The sequence below is a fragment of the Nicrophorus vespilloides genome, unplaced genomic scaffold (genome assembly GCF_001412225.1).
Source record: "Nicrophorus vespilloides isolate i.1.1-1 unplaced genomic scaffold, Nicve_v1.0, whole genome shotgun sequence".
Taxonomy (NCBI): Eukaryota; Metazoa; Arthropoda; class Insecta; order Coleoptera; family Silphidae; genus Nicrophorus; species Nicrophorus vespilloides.
Window position 1 is genome coordinate 42,726 of NW_017095483.1, and position 18,231 is coordinate 60,956.

The 18,231-nt window shown below is 27.8% G+C and overlaps 1 protein-coding gene across 1 annotated transcript in view; it reads left to right on the forward strand.

Moving 5' to 3' along the window:
- The window catches only part of LOC108560202 (metabotropic glutamate receptor 4), a gene marked incomplete at its 5' end in the record, with an annotated part of 88,443 nt that overhangs the window by 21,071 nt on the left and 49,141 nt on the right, over positions 1-18,231 (forward strand). The gene's annotated exons all lie outside the window — the stretch shown is intronic.

Genomic DNA, 18,231 nt, shown 5'->3' on the forward strand with positions numbered 1-18,231 from the left:
AAAAAAATAATTTAATAAATTTGGACATTCGCACGAACGTACTCGAAGTTCATATAAACGTACACTTTGTTGTCGGGCTACTCAATTACACGATTTAGCCCTTGAGCAAAGTATTTTTATGTAAAATAGCAACTAGAATATTGTCTGGAAATGAGATTTCTAAACTGCATTTTCTATTGTTGGAATATATTATCTGCACATTCACGAAAACTCGCTCGCACGGAATATTGTGATAAACTTAATATAAAATAGGAATGTTATGATGTTACCAGTCTCTGTACTTTTAATATCAGATGTATACGCTCACATTTAACTACGTGTACTTATATCAGCTTACTCCCGTTTTTTTAAATATTATAATTTTAGTACTGAATATACATATTTTAATTAAAAATTCAAAGCATTTGATTCCAATTAGAAAATTTCTAAAAAAAAAAATAGGTTAAAATTGTTCTCACATACGTACAGTATGTTCATATATACATTAATTTTTCATCAGATTGCATCATCATACCATCAGCAATATTGTGCGTTGTTACGAATATTTGCACGTTAATTTTATTCATAATAATCATGTACGCAACTCAGAAACACATATTATTTTTCTATAACTTCTTTAGAATCATAGAATTCACATTTTACATAATTTAAATACTGACTTTATCACTATGTATACATTATTAAAAACTATATCTTTTGATGTGCCTTTTTTATAAGCATTATACCAATTCCAGATTATAAATATATTTTATTTACATATATTTAAAGGTTACAAATTCAAAATGAAGAATTAATACCGTACAGTAAGTACGGACAAGCGAAAAGCAAACAAAAGGCTGTCTGGTTGAGGATCGTGTTTTTCTTTTCAACTGCCCGTTAAATCCAACGAAAGCCGATTATAGAGGATTGAACATTGCCTAGCAACGTATTGCTTAATTCTAATCTGCAGAGTTCATTTTTTTCATGTACAGGATTATTTATAATGAAACTAACATTACTTTTGAATATACAATTATTTCATAAAATAAGCAATTGCAATAAACTTTATATTATAATTATTTCATTTGTATTTTTTCATTCGCACAAACGTACTTGAAGTTCTTACATACGTACACTTTGTGGTCGGGCTACGTAATTAGTATTAGTATTTGATAGCAGTATGTTATCTAAATAACAACGATATGAATATTTTTTTCTAGAAATGAGATGTATAAACAGCAAATATTCGTACGAACGTACAATTATTTCACGCTGTTTACTTTTTATCTAAAAAACTTGATTTAGAACAAAAAAATACTAAAAACAAAATTGAAATATGTGTATTTGTATGATGCTGTAGTTCAACATAAAAGTGTACGTACAAAAGAAAAATAAGTACGTCCGAGCGAATGTTAATATTTTCTTTTAACCAAGTCATATTTTTTTTATTTTTTATCTTGAAACATATATTAATGATTATAACAAATTATATTACTTTAAATTATTGCAATTATTAAAATATATTATAGTTTTGTTTATATTTGAACTACAAATGTGTATATGAAAAAAAATGCCATTTTTTGTTTGTTTGTGTTTTAAAACCGACAATGTACAAATTGTGAACAAACACAAACTGGATCAATGGGCTCTTGGAAAAAGGGCTTACAATAATAATTGCAGTTTTGTGCTTGCTCTCATAGTTGTTGATGTGTGTAACACACGTAGTTTTTAATTGGATTAATAAGTTGATGTTTCCATTGAAAACATGTTTGCTTTTGTGCGTTGGTGCTTGCCGAATTGGAAATACAATAAAATTGTACGGGATGGAGAAAATGGCACTCGAAATATTAAAGTTGGATTCATGAAACTTCCCGTGCAGAGATGTGAAAGCAATCGTGAATGCTGGATTAGAATTAATTTGTAAAGCTTGAAATGCGAATGTGTGTACTCGCGTTTAAATGTCCACTCTGGAGGTTCTGTTTGAACCGGACCGGACGTTTATAAATCACTTCAATTTAGAGTAAACATTAGCATTTGTATTAAATATACAAGCGGGACAAATATGCTGGAACACACATCGAGATTCATGTAATACAAATGTTTGCATTCGTGTTCCTTCTATAGTTGATTTTCAAATCAAGGATCGTTCAGTTAGATTGATTTATATTGTTTGTTACATGTTTTTGTTCTAACTAAACTTATTGTCTTTGGAAAACAAAAACTAAGGTAGGTTTTGGTTAAATGTGGACTACGTGTATTTTCTTTAAGATTTCTAATCTACATAGGATTTAGTCAAATATCCAATAAGGTTTCCTCTTGTCATTCAAATTGTTAAGTTTATTTATGTTAGTGTTAACTCTTAATATATAAGATGTGGATGGTTAGTGATGAGTAGTTACATTAAATAACAACCCTACAGTACTACTAGCTCAAAACCTATACTCCATCAGTGATTACTATGCAAGGTTTCCTATTCAAAAATAGAGCTAATTTAGAGCTAGACAAGTAAAAATTATGAGGAATAATGAATAAGAAGAAGTAAAGTTTTTGATTAAGAACTGATCTACAGTATTATACTTAATCACTTAACTGATCAATATACAAAGTTTCCTTTCCTCCAATGTAAGGTTAGGTTTAGTTAGATTAAGTTAACATAGGTATTGTTACGTTAAACATCTAATATCATAGACCTTGATATTCTGGAAACTATAAACTTTCAGCACAAAAAAGTTGGAGTAAAGTTTTAATTATTTAGAATTATTTTATACTAAAATGTAATGTAATGTACACAATTATTACTATCTTTTTTTTCTACTAAATTTCACGAAATACTAGAATAAGATATGTGTAAATGCTTAATAGATCTATTGCAAATTGTACGTTAGTATGAAAATCAACAAGATCTCCAGTACAATAAAGTTGCAGTTAAGGTTTAATATTTATAATTAGTTTAAAATCCAAAATATTTTTATTTTTTAATAAAGATATAAATAATGTTTATTTATTGTTGATTTTTATTCCAATATATAATGTTGTTTCGATAATACGTACATGATTATTTATGACCAAACTAATGTACAAATATTTATATGAACGTACAATTATTATTTTTTATTTTTTTATAAAACTGGATATAATACTAGCATATCGGTCGTAGTCCGTCACAAATTGTACGTTAGTACGAACATCACCTAGTTCTCACTCCACAAATGGGCAAATTGCTGCTAGTATTTAAATAAAAAAAAACTATTTTCTTCTAAACTCTTAAACGCCCAATAAAAGCGCTGTAATTCTGAAAATTGTATTTAATTTGCATTGAAATTAAATGTAATTAAACGTTAAGATTGTAATTAATGAAAATCGGAATCGGTGTCTCCGTTTTATTTATATTTGTGTAATGTTGCCTCGTTTTATTTAATTAAAAGCGTTTCGACGGAAATTGATAAATTAATTATTTCGCTTTGATAATGCGCATTGCGAACTTAATATAATCCTATTGTTTAATGTGATTAGTTCGAGAAACTTTTCCGTCTTTGGGCCATTAATCAAAGCCCTCTCGCTCTGATGTAATTTACAAATGGGGTGGAGGAAGTGTGAGTATATCTATATGTGTATCGTAGTGGGTGTGAATGCGGTTATATACAAACAACTAAATATCCTTACAATGGATTTCTCCTAGTGCTCGCAATTAAATTTGAAATAATGTAATTAATATAGTAGTTCTGGATACAAGTTTATTTTCACTTGAACTCGGTTTCATCCGCCATCATAAAAGGATTATTTAATAAACTTTATTACGTATCAACAAATTAATTATCACCATGAAGAATTTTTAATTATCACAGTATTTATGTGTATTTTTTTATATGTACAAGGATATAAATTCCAATATAAAGATTAAATTGTAATATTACATATATACACTCCATATTCAGTTAACGTACAAAATGCGTAAACTATTTTTTGTTAATTAAGCAAATATACCTTACTTGAACTTTCTAATAATTTGTAAATACATAAAGTTTTTAAAAAACATAGTTCATGATCTGTACCCTTCAAGTTAAATTAACGTACATTTCAATTAGCTTTTTTTTGTACGTAATGCAAATATACGTTTATTCTAAGGTTCATTTCTATATAAATTCATATAATTACGAATTTCTAATACATATGTTTCATTTAGTTCGCTCAAACGTACACTTTTCCATAAGAAATAATTTACTTTCTATTATTTCCAATAATTACATATCAAGATTCAAATCTATAAATTAAGTACGTTCAGTGAACGTACACTATGCGTACATAACGTTAAATTAACGTACATTTCAATTAGAATATTTTTTTTTGTTTCTAATTTAAATATACATTTATTCTTCATTTCATTTCATTTTTCTGTAAAAAAATAATTTAGTACCTATTATTTCCACAAATAATTATAGATCAAGATTCAAATCTATAAATTGAGTACGTTCAGTGAACACTCAACACTGCGTACATTAATTGTTTGTACGAGAAGCGAATATACGTGAATTTTCAAATAAACTAAAGTATTTACAAATTCAAAATTTTCAAATAATCAATTTTCTAAAATTTGAAAACGTATTTTTCAGATAGTTTCGGTTTTGAAACATCTTTTAAAGAAAAAATATATAAGTAAGATTTTACAGAATAAGTATATTATATTTTTTTATGTAAAACTTAAGATTTATTGTACAGATTAGAGTAGATTACATTATATAAATATTTATGACTACTAATAATACTCAAAGTGAACTGGATAAGTTGATAAATCCTAAATCGTTAAATGGTTCCACCCTAAGCCATAATCCGGATTTGGATAGATGTTTATGTGCGCTTGTTAGTATTTTAAGCGTATATTTCCGCAGTTATTTGCATGCACTATGTGTCAATGTCAACGCCAGACATTCTGCAGAAAGAGACGTGAGTGTGAGAGAGAGTGAAGCACACTGAATACACATGAGAGAGGGAAAAGGATACACAAACTCTGTTTTCGTAATATTATTGTTGTTTATCTCGGAGGACTGATGCATTTCACCGATGCTAATACTGGTTGCTAGTTTGCTATCTAGTTACTGCAAAGGTAGTCCTCCGAACGATGAAAACCATCCAACGGTTATTAATGGTGTTTGCTCATGGAAAACCCACCACACACACACACTCTACAATCGCAATACTGAACACTAGCCGACACTAATTGTAACCGGAAATGTATACCAACGACAATATTTTACTTAAACTATTATTGTATAAGACAGTGCATAAAATATTATCAATATTTACTTTAAACTTTAAACAAGTTGAAATAACATATATAATTTATTATTAAAAAAACCATATACAGTGGAACCTTGCATAACGAGCATTTCGCTTAACGAGCAAAATTAATTTTAAGAGAAATGACTCGCTTAACGAGCGACGTTTTGTATAACGAGTGACGATGAGAAGAGAAGTCACGGAATGCGCGCCTGCTAGATCATTTTTAAAACTTGTGTACACATATTATGTGTATTTTTGAATATGTTGCACTATACTAGTAAAAATCCGGAAATTTTGGAACGGATTAAACTCGTTAAGCGAGTATTATTTATTGAAATATATTACTTATTTTGTATAAACTTAATAAATTTAAATACAGTAATACCTCGCATAGTGCGGGTAATCGATTCTGCCACTGATTGAAACTGAATTAACCATTTTCGGACGTACGGCGGATATATTCGCCCTATCTTTTACAAAGGATTCAATGCTACTGTGGTGGCGAAGTCATCGAATCTTTGCTGTAGTATTTTTCAGATGGAACCGTGAAAGCATTGACGTTAGTTCTGTATAGATGCCACTTGTCTTTATAGAGAAAAAAAACTATAAATTATGTATAAACAATAGTTTTTGTAATCAGTACTATAGTGAATCCGCACTTATTGAAGGTATTGTATGTATGAAAGTTATTATCCCACAAGAAATTGATATAATATTTCTCGAAATAAAAGGTTGTTTTACCTAATACATAAAAAATAATGTAAAATTTTACTTTTTGAAGACAGATTTATTAAATATTTATTAATTAAATAATTTATTTCCAAAATTGCTGTTTGAAAACAGAATTATTGGAAACGGGAATACATATTAAATTAATGCAAAATCTTATAATTTTCCATTCGAAATGTTTGTTCTTAAACCTCTTATAATAGTAAACTATAAAAATACGTTTAAAATTATTGTATTGTTGATTAATGTTGATGAAAACAGCGGTAATTAAGTGAAATTAATTAAAACAGGTCTCTTTCGGTTGGCTTGATCTAAATGTTGACTAATGTTCAGACATATCAGTCCATCATTAATCACTAACATACGAGTATAAAGGGAAGCACGTATTGTCTACAGTTTAATTAAAAAATAGAAGCGAAACAACTATACCGCATTTTCATGTTCGAAGTCAGCCAACTATGAACGAATGTGTTTTTATTTAAATTTATTCACAAGTTTTACATTGCCCGCTGCATTTTAATGCAAAATTACATTCAAAAATGTGCATTGCGTAATGTATGTTAAACAAAAAAAAAGATGAAACAAAAAACAACACTAATAAACGAATAATCGATGAATTTACTGAAACGTATTTTAATTTTTAATGCAATTTTTTGATTTTGAATATTTTAATTGTGTTATTACAATAAAAATTTTGAACATCTGTATATTTTTCATATAATATAGATGTTTGTAGCATAGTAGTTATTTACGCTCCAATATACCGGACTGTTTGGAACCATACTAAACGATTACTTAAAAACCACATAAACTGCACAAAAAATATGATTGATAAAAAAAATATTTATTTTTAATTAGCCAAATATTTTTTTTAAATTTTTAAACCGTGAATCCGCACTGATCCAATAATTAAGTTTCTACAAAATAAGTTACATATTTTTGAAATATTTATTTTCTAATTTATAATTAATAATTTATAAAATTATAAAGGGTGTTCCAAAATTAAGGAAAGATTTGAATTTGCACAGCACAGAATTTGTACAGTAAAGTGTCAAATTCTTTTTTGGGGTTACCAACACTTTACTGCACTAATGGCGGCAAATCTTGCGTTAAATTTGGGACACCCTTTATATGTTATTTCAATTTTTTAAAGTTTAAAGATAATACGCTAATAAATTAAACAAAAGTGTGAATAGTTTAAGTAAAATATTGTCGTTGGTATAGATTTCCGGTTGCAATTAGTATCGGCCAGTTTCAGTGTTGCGATTGTAAAGCGGTGGCAAACGCAAGCCCCACAACCGAAATCCCGTCTATCAAAATCCCGACGTTTGAAATCCCGGCTGGCTCAAAATCCCGACAATCAAAATCTCGACTATATCGAAATCCCGACAGTGTCTTTTATTATTATAAATTTCTACAATAAAATTTTTATGGTAGTCGGGATTTTGATATAGTCTGGATTTTTATTATCGGGATTATGGTAGTCGGGATTTTGATATAGTCGGGATTTTGATTGTTGGGATTATGGTAGTCGGGATTTTGACATAGTCGGGATTTCAATAGACGGTCTTTCGGTTGTCGGGCTTGCGATATAGACCCATTGTAGAGTGAGTGTGTGATAGGTTTTGTTGTGTTGTGATTATTAATCTTATTGTTGATATGAAAAATTTGAAGTAAATAAATGTTTTAAATAATTTCAGTTCACTTCATTTATACTATAACAATAAAAAAGTTTAATATTTCTGTATAGTAAAATCATTTTTGTTATGCAATATTTCGTTAACAATTATTTAGAATTATATTTAAAAAATGTATTTCGAAACCTTGCAAATATCTGTTGTTTTTATTTGTTTATGTAATAACATCATTGCTCAATTAAATTTTTATGCTATGATGAATTCGAACGAATATGTTTATTCATTGGCAATCCAATAATATTTCAATACAAAAAAATAAAACTGCAACTGTAATTGGATGAACATATTTAATTGAATTTGCAAGCAAATCAAAACATATCTGTATTTTTTTTTCATATATCAAAAAAATATAGTTTAATAAATAAATAAAAGATATTGTTTTATACAGAAATTTATTGTTAAAATAAATATTTCCTCTTAAATTATTAAAGATTGAGAAAATACAAATAGAATAAACGAATTTTTGGTATTAAGAAAAAAAAATATGAAAAATACATAAAGAAAAATTAGAAAGTAAATTTCAGTACAGAACAACATAAATAAAACCTACAAGAATTGATACAATGACCTAAATATATATTATTAATTTACAAATCTTAAATTATTGTTGATTGATTAAATAACAAACGATTTTTGTTATTAATTAAAAAAATGAGCAATTATTTATAAAGTAAATTTACTCACATAATTAGAAAAAAAATCATGTATAGATGCATTGACCTAAATATATTTTATTAGTGTAAAAATCTTACATTATTATAGATTTAGAAAATGTCCACAGAATAAACAAACTTTTGTTAATAATAAAAAAATGAAAAAAAAAACATACATGATGAAAAATTATAAAATAAATTTACATACAAAAAAATCAATCAAATATTCTAATTGAAGTAAACTTAAATAATTAAAAGGAAATAAATCTATTTATTATTTAATAAAATAAATGTGGTAATTTCCACTTTAAATTATTTGGTTTCAAATAAAATTAAATTGGATTCGGAATACGGAATACGGAATATTTTATATTGAATCGCAAACGGTTTACTTTCTGAAATTTCATTTACGAAATGCAGTTTTATATCTAGGTTAAAATAATAAAATACGAATTTTCTATGAAACAATTTATATTTTTATTTACAAACGCAGAATGTTATTTCCGTGATATTGACTTATAAAACCTTATGTATTTGTGTACAGAAGAATTAAATTTGAGGAAACATTCTTTCATTAAGATGAACATTGGACGAATACGTGAAAAAAAATCATTAAATAATATTACATAACAGCAGTTATATCAAAATATGCTCAATTGATCACTTCTTTATATATAGAAATAAAATATAGAAAAAGTTTCAATTTTGTAATAATTAAGAAAAAAAATATTATGTGGACAAAAGTTGTATTACTAAATATTAATAATAAACGTAAAGATTGAATTTTCATTTTTCACAGTTTATAATAAATGAACAATATAAATTCAATAGAAAGGCTATAGTTTTATTATTAATTAGCATATTTAATGATGTAATTCGTATGTGTGGTTATTGAGTAATTAAATAAAAAGTGAAGATATTTCTTTTCAACCTTGTCATTTTATGCTCTAATTTAACAGCTGATTACATAAGATTGTTATAAACCAGAAATATAGAAGTATAGGCTTATTGGAAAGGTCATGGCTTTCTCGCTAATTTTATCATTTACTTGTCATTAGCAAATAATTAAATAAAAATTGAAGACATAAAATTGAAAAATGTTTTTGCAAGAATATAAAATATTTTTTTTACAAGGAAACAAAAAGATGTTATGGAAACTGTGAAGATTACGTCCTGACCTTGCAATATGTTTCTCGGGTGTTGTAATATCGTCCTTCGTGGATTAAATGTGGTCAGAAGGGCCTTGACGCAAAGGCGAAACAAATTGTGGCCATTATTTTTCAATACTCCGTTGACCTGAAAGAATTCTCATCAAGTTGAAGCGCGAGTTCGCAATTAATCGGACGATGTTGGGGAAAACGTCGGAAATTAAATTTTTTATTTATAGCCGGAATTGATTAAAGACCGTACTGCAACGTTACATGCAAACATATTAATTTCCATTCGATTCATTTCGTTTTATAGTAAATTATCATTAACGTTATTACATAAATGTATCAGGTGTGCAACAGTTTTCTGTTTTTGGTTCATCTTATTGAATTTAAGTTTAATTTCAAGTAAAATGTGGACGCAGTATTACTAATTTTCATATAAATTAGATGTAATTTTTGATAAATTGTAAGTAAAGGTAAAAACCGGAATCACTAAAAATCGGAATTTACAAAAATTGTTCATATACGAAGGACAGTATAATATAGTGTGTCTTTTAAAATATAATTTCAATTTTCAATACAATCGTAATGCGTCTTATTCAACGAAATAGTCTATTATATACAATTCTTTATATACACAACTTGTTTTAACTACGAATGTTTTATGCACACCGAAAAATAAGATCTTATTTTTTATTAAACACAAAAATTTTCTTTCCAAATACTATTATAAAACAGTGGTGCATCTTATACAACGACGTCTCATCTATTAGTACATACAAATGCAATCATTGACGGATACTTTATATAAATAGGATCATAGAATAGATACATTTATTTATATTTGATAAAAGTATTGTTATGAATGTAATAATAAATGAACATGAACATGAGGAAGTATGTCGGAACGAAGAAACACGTATTATAAAAAACATGTATGAAATGCTAAAATGAATGTTGAGTACATACGTGCGAACAAATAGACATTTAAAAAAATTAGATTAATGTATTTATTTGGGACATGCTAAAATGTATGTTAGTATGAATGTTCGTGCGAACAAATAGACATTTAAAAAATGTAGATTAATGTTTTTATTTGAGACATGCTAAAATGTATGTTAATATGAACGTTGAGTATTTACGTGCGAACAAATAGACATTTAAAAAATTTAAATAAATGTATTTATTTGGGACATGCTAAAATGTTTGTTAATATGAACGTTGAGTACGTACGTGCGAACAAATAGACAATCAATTCGCTTAACGAACAAAATTTACATACGTTTACTGAAATGTAGTATAACTATTAACTAGGCTAATTTGAATACAGTGTAATTTAATGAAGTATTTGAAGGTTTTTTTTCTACATAACATTTGTATTTTTTTTAGTAATATAATAAATGAAAATATGTATTTGCTGATGTCCTTAAACTGTACTTTTGTATGAACATCGAGTGTTGAGGGCGTATGTACGTACGAAGGAAAACGTATTTAAAGAAACAGTAAAATCTATACTTTAGTAAAATGTACGTTAGTATGAAATTTCAGTACGAACTTTGATGCATGTTATACATCGAAAAATATTTAATGTCTTCTTCTTCCCAACGATGAATTATCAATAAAAAAAGTAGATATAATAAAAAAAAGATTCTTGCGTTACAAAAGATATTCCATCATACAGGAAGTAAAATAAATAATAGACTACATGAAATCATGTCACAATTCTGAGGTTGATAACCGTAGGTGTAAACACCGCCGGTGTTTGGCACAGGATCCATCAATTTCTTTCGCCGCCCCTCCAACGCATACTTCCTATTACGTAATAGCTTCGCCGTGTATAAAATCGAAAAATCATTTTAGAAATATTAATTTGCATAATATTTTCCATAATCTCGTTTCGAAATGTGCGTGCGTGTGTGTGTGTGTGTAGTATGTGTGAGGTCTCCGGTCGCGCAATTATTGTTCATGAAAAAAAACAACTCAACGATAAAAATCATGCATTAAAAAAAGTATTTCTATATGGGGTGGAGGTAGCAGTTTATTTCCTTTTTTCCCTCCACCCGTTTTATGTAACAAAGTCATCGCGCAGCAATTTTCGTAAACTCCTGAGGTTATGGGTTTTGTGGGAAAACAACAAAACACAAACGGGCGAAAGCGGAAGGAGTTAAAGTTTATATGGATCCGTATAATTTCCGCCCTTTTCTTTTATCGTTTCTTCATCGTCCCTTTTTTCTTGTCTGCTAGAATTATGCAAGATGCTTCATTGCGTTGTCGTCCTCGAATTCGAACGACCCAATAAAATGTGATTGCATTTTTTAATACCTCAACTATTCTTATCTTTACCTTTTATATTGAAGTTAAGGTAACATTTTTTTATATCCAAACTTTAAAGAATTTTTCATTAACATCATTAATACTTTTTTGTATCTTATAAAAATAAATTATTTCGTAATCATTATATATTTGTTCAAAATATAGAATTTATCATCTTATTCATTCTTTTTGATAATCTTAATCCAATTTTTGCAGTTTTTTTTATAGTTGCTATTTATTGTTTTAAAATTTGTAAATTATTTTCCTGAGAAATTTTACTAAAGTTTTTTTTTATTCCATAATCTGAAAATGTAGATGTTTCCACTGAAATCGTTAATCAATTAAATAACGTTTAAGAAAATACTTGTAAATGTAAATAATTTTATATTAAATAAAATAATAAATATATTTTTTAATGTGATTCGTAATCAATAATTATTGAATGTTAGTATTAAAAATTTGTTGACATTACAAAATAATATTTTTGCTCATTCTGTTCATGTATGAAATAAATTATTATTATTAATAATAAGTACAGAAAATTAATGTCCAATTAATGTAAAAATAATGATTTAGTATATTTTTATAAACTATAAATAAAAATAATCATTTAAAACAAAATCAAATATTAATACTTTCATACAAATTATTTTAATATTTTTGCCGGTGATTATGAAAGTGGTCTAAGTCAGCGGTCTTCAACCGTTTAGACTTCGTGGACCACTAAACTCAACATTTTTAATCCTGCGGACTTTTTTTTAAATAAGATTATAAATATGAAATACTATTACATTGGGCGTTTTATAAAAACGCAACTTAATAATGCGAAAACTGCAGAAAAAAATGGATTCAGAATATAATGAAAACATAACCTCTCATCCACGGAAAGTCACACAAACATGAGAGAAATACACTACAGTAAATAAAATGAAAAAAAATATGTTCCTTGGGCGGCCCGGTATCATTTGAGAACCACTGGTCTAACTCATTTATTTTTCTTTCGATATATTTAAAGGTTTGAGTTTAAACAAACAAAAGTTCTTAATTTATTATAAACTAAACTAATTTTCAATAAATGAATCAGTTGTTATTCGAAATCATTCAAATTTGACTAAATTTAATTTTGATCTGCAATTAGCAAATTGTATCCATCCAAGTAGTAATGTAACGCAAGTTGTTTAACTTTTAGAAAGTAACTTTATTCTTAATGATGACAATTATAATTTAAAAAAAAAAAGAGAATAATCAATTAATTTGTAACAAAAAACATCTTTTATTAAAATAAAAATAATAAATATTTATTTAAACAAACTACAAATTTTAATACAATTTGTTAAAAAACTTATATTTACCAATAACGGTAGTAAAAGCTATAGCCAATATTCCTTTAAAACAATTGTAAATAACTGAAATTATCTCTGATTTTTTATAATTATTGCAAATGTTGCAGAATGTAGACATAATTACTAAAATGTGTGCATAAAAACATCTACAATTTGTACGTAAAATTTCATTATTTTTTAGTTATTTTGATTAATTGATATTAAATGATCAGATCAAGTGTATTCAACTTAAGCTTTAAAAAAAATCATTAAAAAAATGTCTTTTCATTCATAAAATAATCCCAAATTTTCATTCATTAATCCATTAGCAACTGTCTTACAGTAATAACGAAAAATGAATTAATATATAAGTATATAGGCTAATGATGGAGTATTTATACAACGTTGTGTTTTTTTTCTTATTTTATTCAAAAGCAATGTTGGCAACGTATGAAAAGAAATTTTCCCGTCGCGCGGTATTTAATAAGTTTAATGCTGCCACGTGAGGTAATTTTTCAAATTGCGAACGACGCACTTAATCTACGTTTCACATCGCATCAACATTTTCCGAGGGCAATCGTGTGTGCATTACGTTAAATCGTCTGTTATACTTAACTTTAATAAATTACTCCAATAATCAACCTTAGTTTCTTTCTTTTTTTATATTATATTTCATACAAACCAAACTCACAGTCATTTACATTTGTATTTCATCAACTGATTCCAAACATTATTAATGTATACAACAAAATATTTATTAAATAATTTTAGGTCTTAGGTGTTATTGTAAATCAAAATGTAATACATTCAAAATTATATGTTATATTGTACAGATTCTCAAAAATCGTGGAGCCCCACGTTGGTCGCCAAATAAAAATTACGTTTTTGCACTTAATTGCAAACTTAATATTTATAAATTTTAATTGCTTTATAGTACTAAAGATTAAATACAAACTACTTGTAAACAAAAATCAAATAAAAAGTAAATTTTTTATATATTTTTTACAAATATAAAATGTAAATTAAAAAATAAATTATTTTTGATGTATTTTTGTTGGTTTTAAAGTGATAATTATTAATAATATTTGACAAATATTAATTAATATAAAAAGTGTGAAAAACCTAATACAAATTGTAGATATTTTAAAATATATACATTTTTTTTAAATAATATCATTACTTATTTATTTTCTTTATACTCATAAATAAAATGAAAAAGTTTGTAATATATAGATAAAATGTCACAGATCAAAAGTCTATTGAAATTTCTGAATGCCATTTAAAAAAGGACGAGATCTTTGATACATGTAGTGTAACTGTTTGATGCTATAGAATTTGTTGTTTCCAAAGCCGTAGGGAAATGAGATTGGAACATGCGTTTCCCGAATTGAAATATCCTAGGTTTAACATAGATCAAATGGATTTCGAAAGTGTTTGTCGCTCAAACCATAAAAAATAAATAAAATATAAAATGTAATGTGACCTATATAGCTTTATCAACTGTATTTGTACAGGAAGATGGAGTGCCGTGTTTACATTTATCTCTGTTTGATGAAAAGCTCTTGTCCGAAGGTCCAATTAAGTCTGGGACGTTTCAATTGAAGGATTGTGAGGAATCTAAAGGATTGATTCGAGAGGTAAACGCAATCGAAATGTATAAGAACTATAAATCATTGTTGTTGAAATAAGAAATTAAGATTTATTATTGCGAATGCATAAGGCGGAGTTGCTTGCATCAAGTCAAGTGTTTTTTATGCTGCTGCTGCTACGTTCGTTTCCTAGTCCTGCTCTTTCGCATAAACCCTTCTATTTCGTACGGTAAAAGCACAGATAACGACCATAAATCAGGTTGTGTACGTCTGGGGAATCCCCGCACTGCCGCTGCAGGATCAAACTGCCACTCCGAAAGCTCCGTCGCCGCATCCCCAAAAAACGCAAGAGATAAAACCCAATTCCACCAAAAAAAAACATTACAAACGTGATGATATTAATGTTCCTTATTGACACATATATATTTAATATGTAAAAAATATGACAAAACTTTTTTAATATAAATTTAAATATATTTTGATTTATATACAAATTTTACTAAAAAAAATATGTTATAATTATATAATAAATTAAATTTATTTGTATTGGAATATTGATAATATAAGCTTGAGTCTGATACAAAAAAGCAAGTTCAATAATTGCTTTAATATCTGTCAGAGACAAGATGATTGATTGCCAGTAAATTAAATTATGCGGGTTTTGACCTAATATTGGACGTCTGCTGTTAAACAGTTTGCAAGATCCGCAAGTATTTCCAATTGCTATGAATCCCTTTGTTGAGACTAAACAGATTTCTGATTATGCCCCCCGAGATATTTGACGAAATCTTCGAATAGTTTAAATGTTTCATCTTGCAAGATGTTACACATTGTTTCATAGCACTAAACCACACTGTCTTTTGCAGAAACACAATATTATTGTGATGTTATCCAAATCTAAAAAGTATATAACAAAAAAGTTGTTATTTTTGACAATAAGTATTTTTGGTACAATATTAATTAATAATTAACGTTTATATTATACCCACGAGCCAGTGGGCGCAGGTTCAAATCCTGGTCAAGCCAGGCTCTTTGTGAGTCCACTCGGTGCTTGCAGCAATAAGACCATCGTTCATCACAGATGGACAGTGAAATAAATGAGTTTCAACATATGGACCTTCAGCAAAGTCGATGGACAATGACAGTGTTAAGGATAGCAGCAGAATCACAGTGAAAGGAAATTGTGGAATCGCTGAGCATCTATATACAACTGAAGTTAACTTACAAGACGACAGCCAACATATAAATAAAAATAAAAAATCATCATAATAAAAAAAAAATATTGTATATAAAGAAAATTATACAATAGCTGAAAATTGAAGGTCATTTTAAACTGTCTGACATTGATGTCACTTTTCAACCCTTATTGTTGAGGGAAAATGAAACTGGAACACCGCTGTCCTCCCAACCCCAAATTTATACTGCACCTCACGTTCGAGCAATTGAAAAAGTTCCACGCAAAGTTCTAAACTGTCTCGACGTTTAATGTAAGAAAAGGATATTTCCATCCAAATGTAGTTATTACCATTTGCTTGCTATCCAATTCAATGCGAGCTCACCTGTGCCACATAGGCATATTTCTAACAATGAAATTTTCCACGCGAAAATAGAATTTGCCTTTGACGTTTCAAATTTATCACTTTTGTGGCTAGTAGAATTCACATTTACACCCTATTACTTAAAGTAATCGTGTAAAAACGTTCACTCCTAATATGATGTAAAAAAAAACTTAATCGAACTACATTAAATTACATGTAATAAAGTTAGTCTAATTAATATTTATACTACCTTTCAGTTAACGTACTAATGGGTTCGCGTAACGTACGAGATGTTAAGCGAACCGATTATAGATATAATCCTTAAATAAATGCAAGCATTTACATTTTTTAATGTATCTTAGTTCGCAAGTAGTACTCGAAGTTCATAGAAAAGTACAGTTTAAGGAACTTACGAAATACATATTTTCATCTATAGGTTTCTTAGTTCGCTAAGTACGTGCGTTCGATCTTCGTAAAAAAGTACACTAAGGTCCTTAGTAAATACATATTTTGATTTGTTATTATAATTGAAATTAAGTTAAATAAACAAGAAATTGTTCCATTATACGTTCATACAAATATTGGTTTTAAATTATTATGTACGTATTATCGAACGTACGTTAATTTAGTGTAAATACTGTCTTTTTCCATACTTGATGGATGGAAATATTATCAAATTTAACATCAACAAGAGATTCATCTGCGAAAACGTTGCGGATTTCTCAAGAAAACAGGAAACAGAAAAGAATAAATAACAGAAACAATTTAATATTGCGAAGGGTGAATATTTAACTCTGCGTGATTAAAGCGCATAACTTTTGTCGTCTCGTCCTTTCGCTTCTTCGGCTGTCCGCGCCTGTCCTTTCCTCTCTCACTCTCCTTAATAAAACTCAATTAAAAATAATCAGATTAGGACCGAAGGATGTGGCTTCTCCGTATACTTCCGTCGTCCTTTAATTTATTCTTTGCCGGAAGAAAAAAATGCACAGCGAGCTTTAATTCACGCAGTTTTTAATTAACGAGACCGAAGGACCACTTCAGGCATCCTTTTTTTTTGTACTTTTCTGTTGTTGTTCGTTTCTCAGAGAGAAATACGCGCAACGCACATCAAGGACATTCCCCAGCGGCACTAACTTTAATTCTATTTTTCACGACCACTGCAACAAAAAAAATATATACCATAAACAAAAAATTTAAAAGCTTCCATGAGAGCTGTCACAAACGAAAACCGAGGTGAAAAATAGAACTAAAAATTCACGTTTGTACGCGTTTTATTAAATACTTTAACTGCTGAAAATTTAAATATATTATTAATACTAATTATACCTAAAATATTTTCAATTTACGTTTTTTTTTTTGGATAATTACTTTACTGTAATTAGGAAACGGATAATTGCGAAAAATTATCTTCATTCGGAGCGTGTGTATTTTGCATCACTTCAGTAATTGCAATGTAGATTAAACTAATTACGTGTTCTGCAAAACTTCAAAATTAAACTTTCCAGAAACCCTTGCATCCTGATTTACGTGCAGCAATTTTCGTAATTCGCCGTCCTTCAAGGATACTTGTTTGCATAAGCTATTTTCTACGTTTTGCTGAATACATATATTTTTCTCTTTTTTAAATATTTAGTAAGTATTGTCTAATGAGTATGAAAATGTGCAAAGTTTTCATGATGTGCACTTATACAAGTTACACGGCAAGTAATATACAAGAGCATTAATTAATTGAACAATAACAAATACAATTTATAAAGGTTTACCTTAAGTAACAAGTATTGATTGATGAAATTATTAAGATTTGGAGACATAGGATAAGTACTTTACCATTTACTTGCCAAGTATGACTTACGAAACTTAATTATTTAATTTATAAAATTTATTTCCAACAACAAATTAATTATATTTTATAGATTGGAATACATACCACAAATACTTTATCAAGTACTTGCCAATTATTGCTTATGAAACTTTCTACTTAAT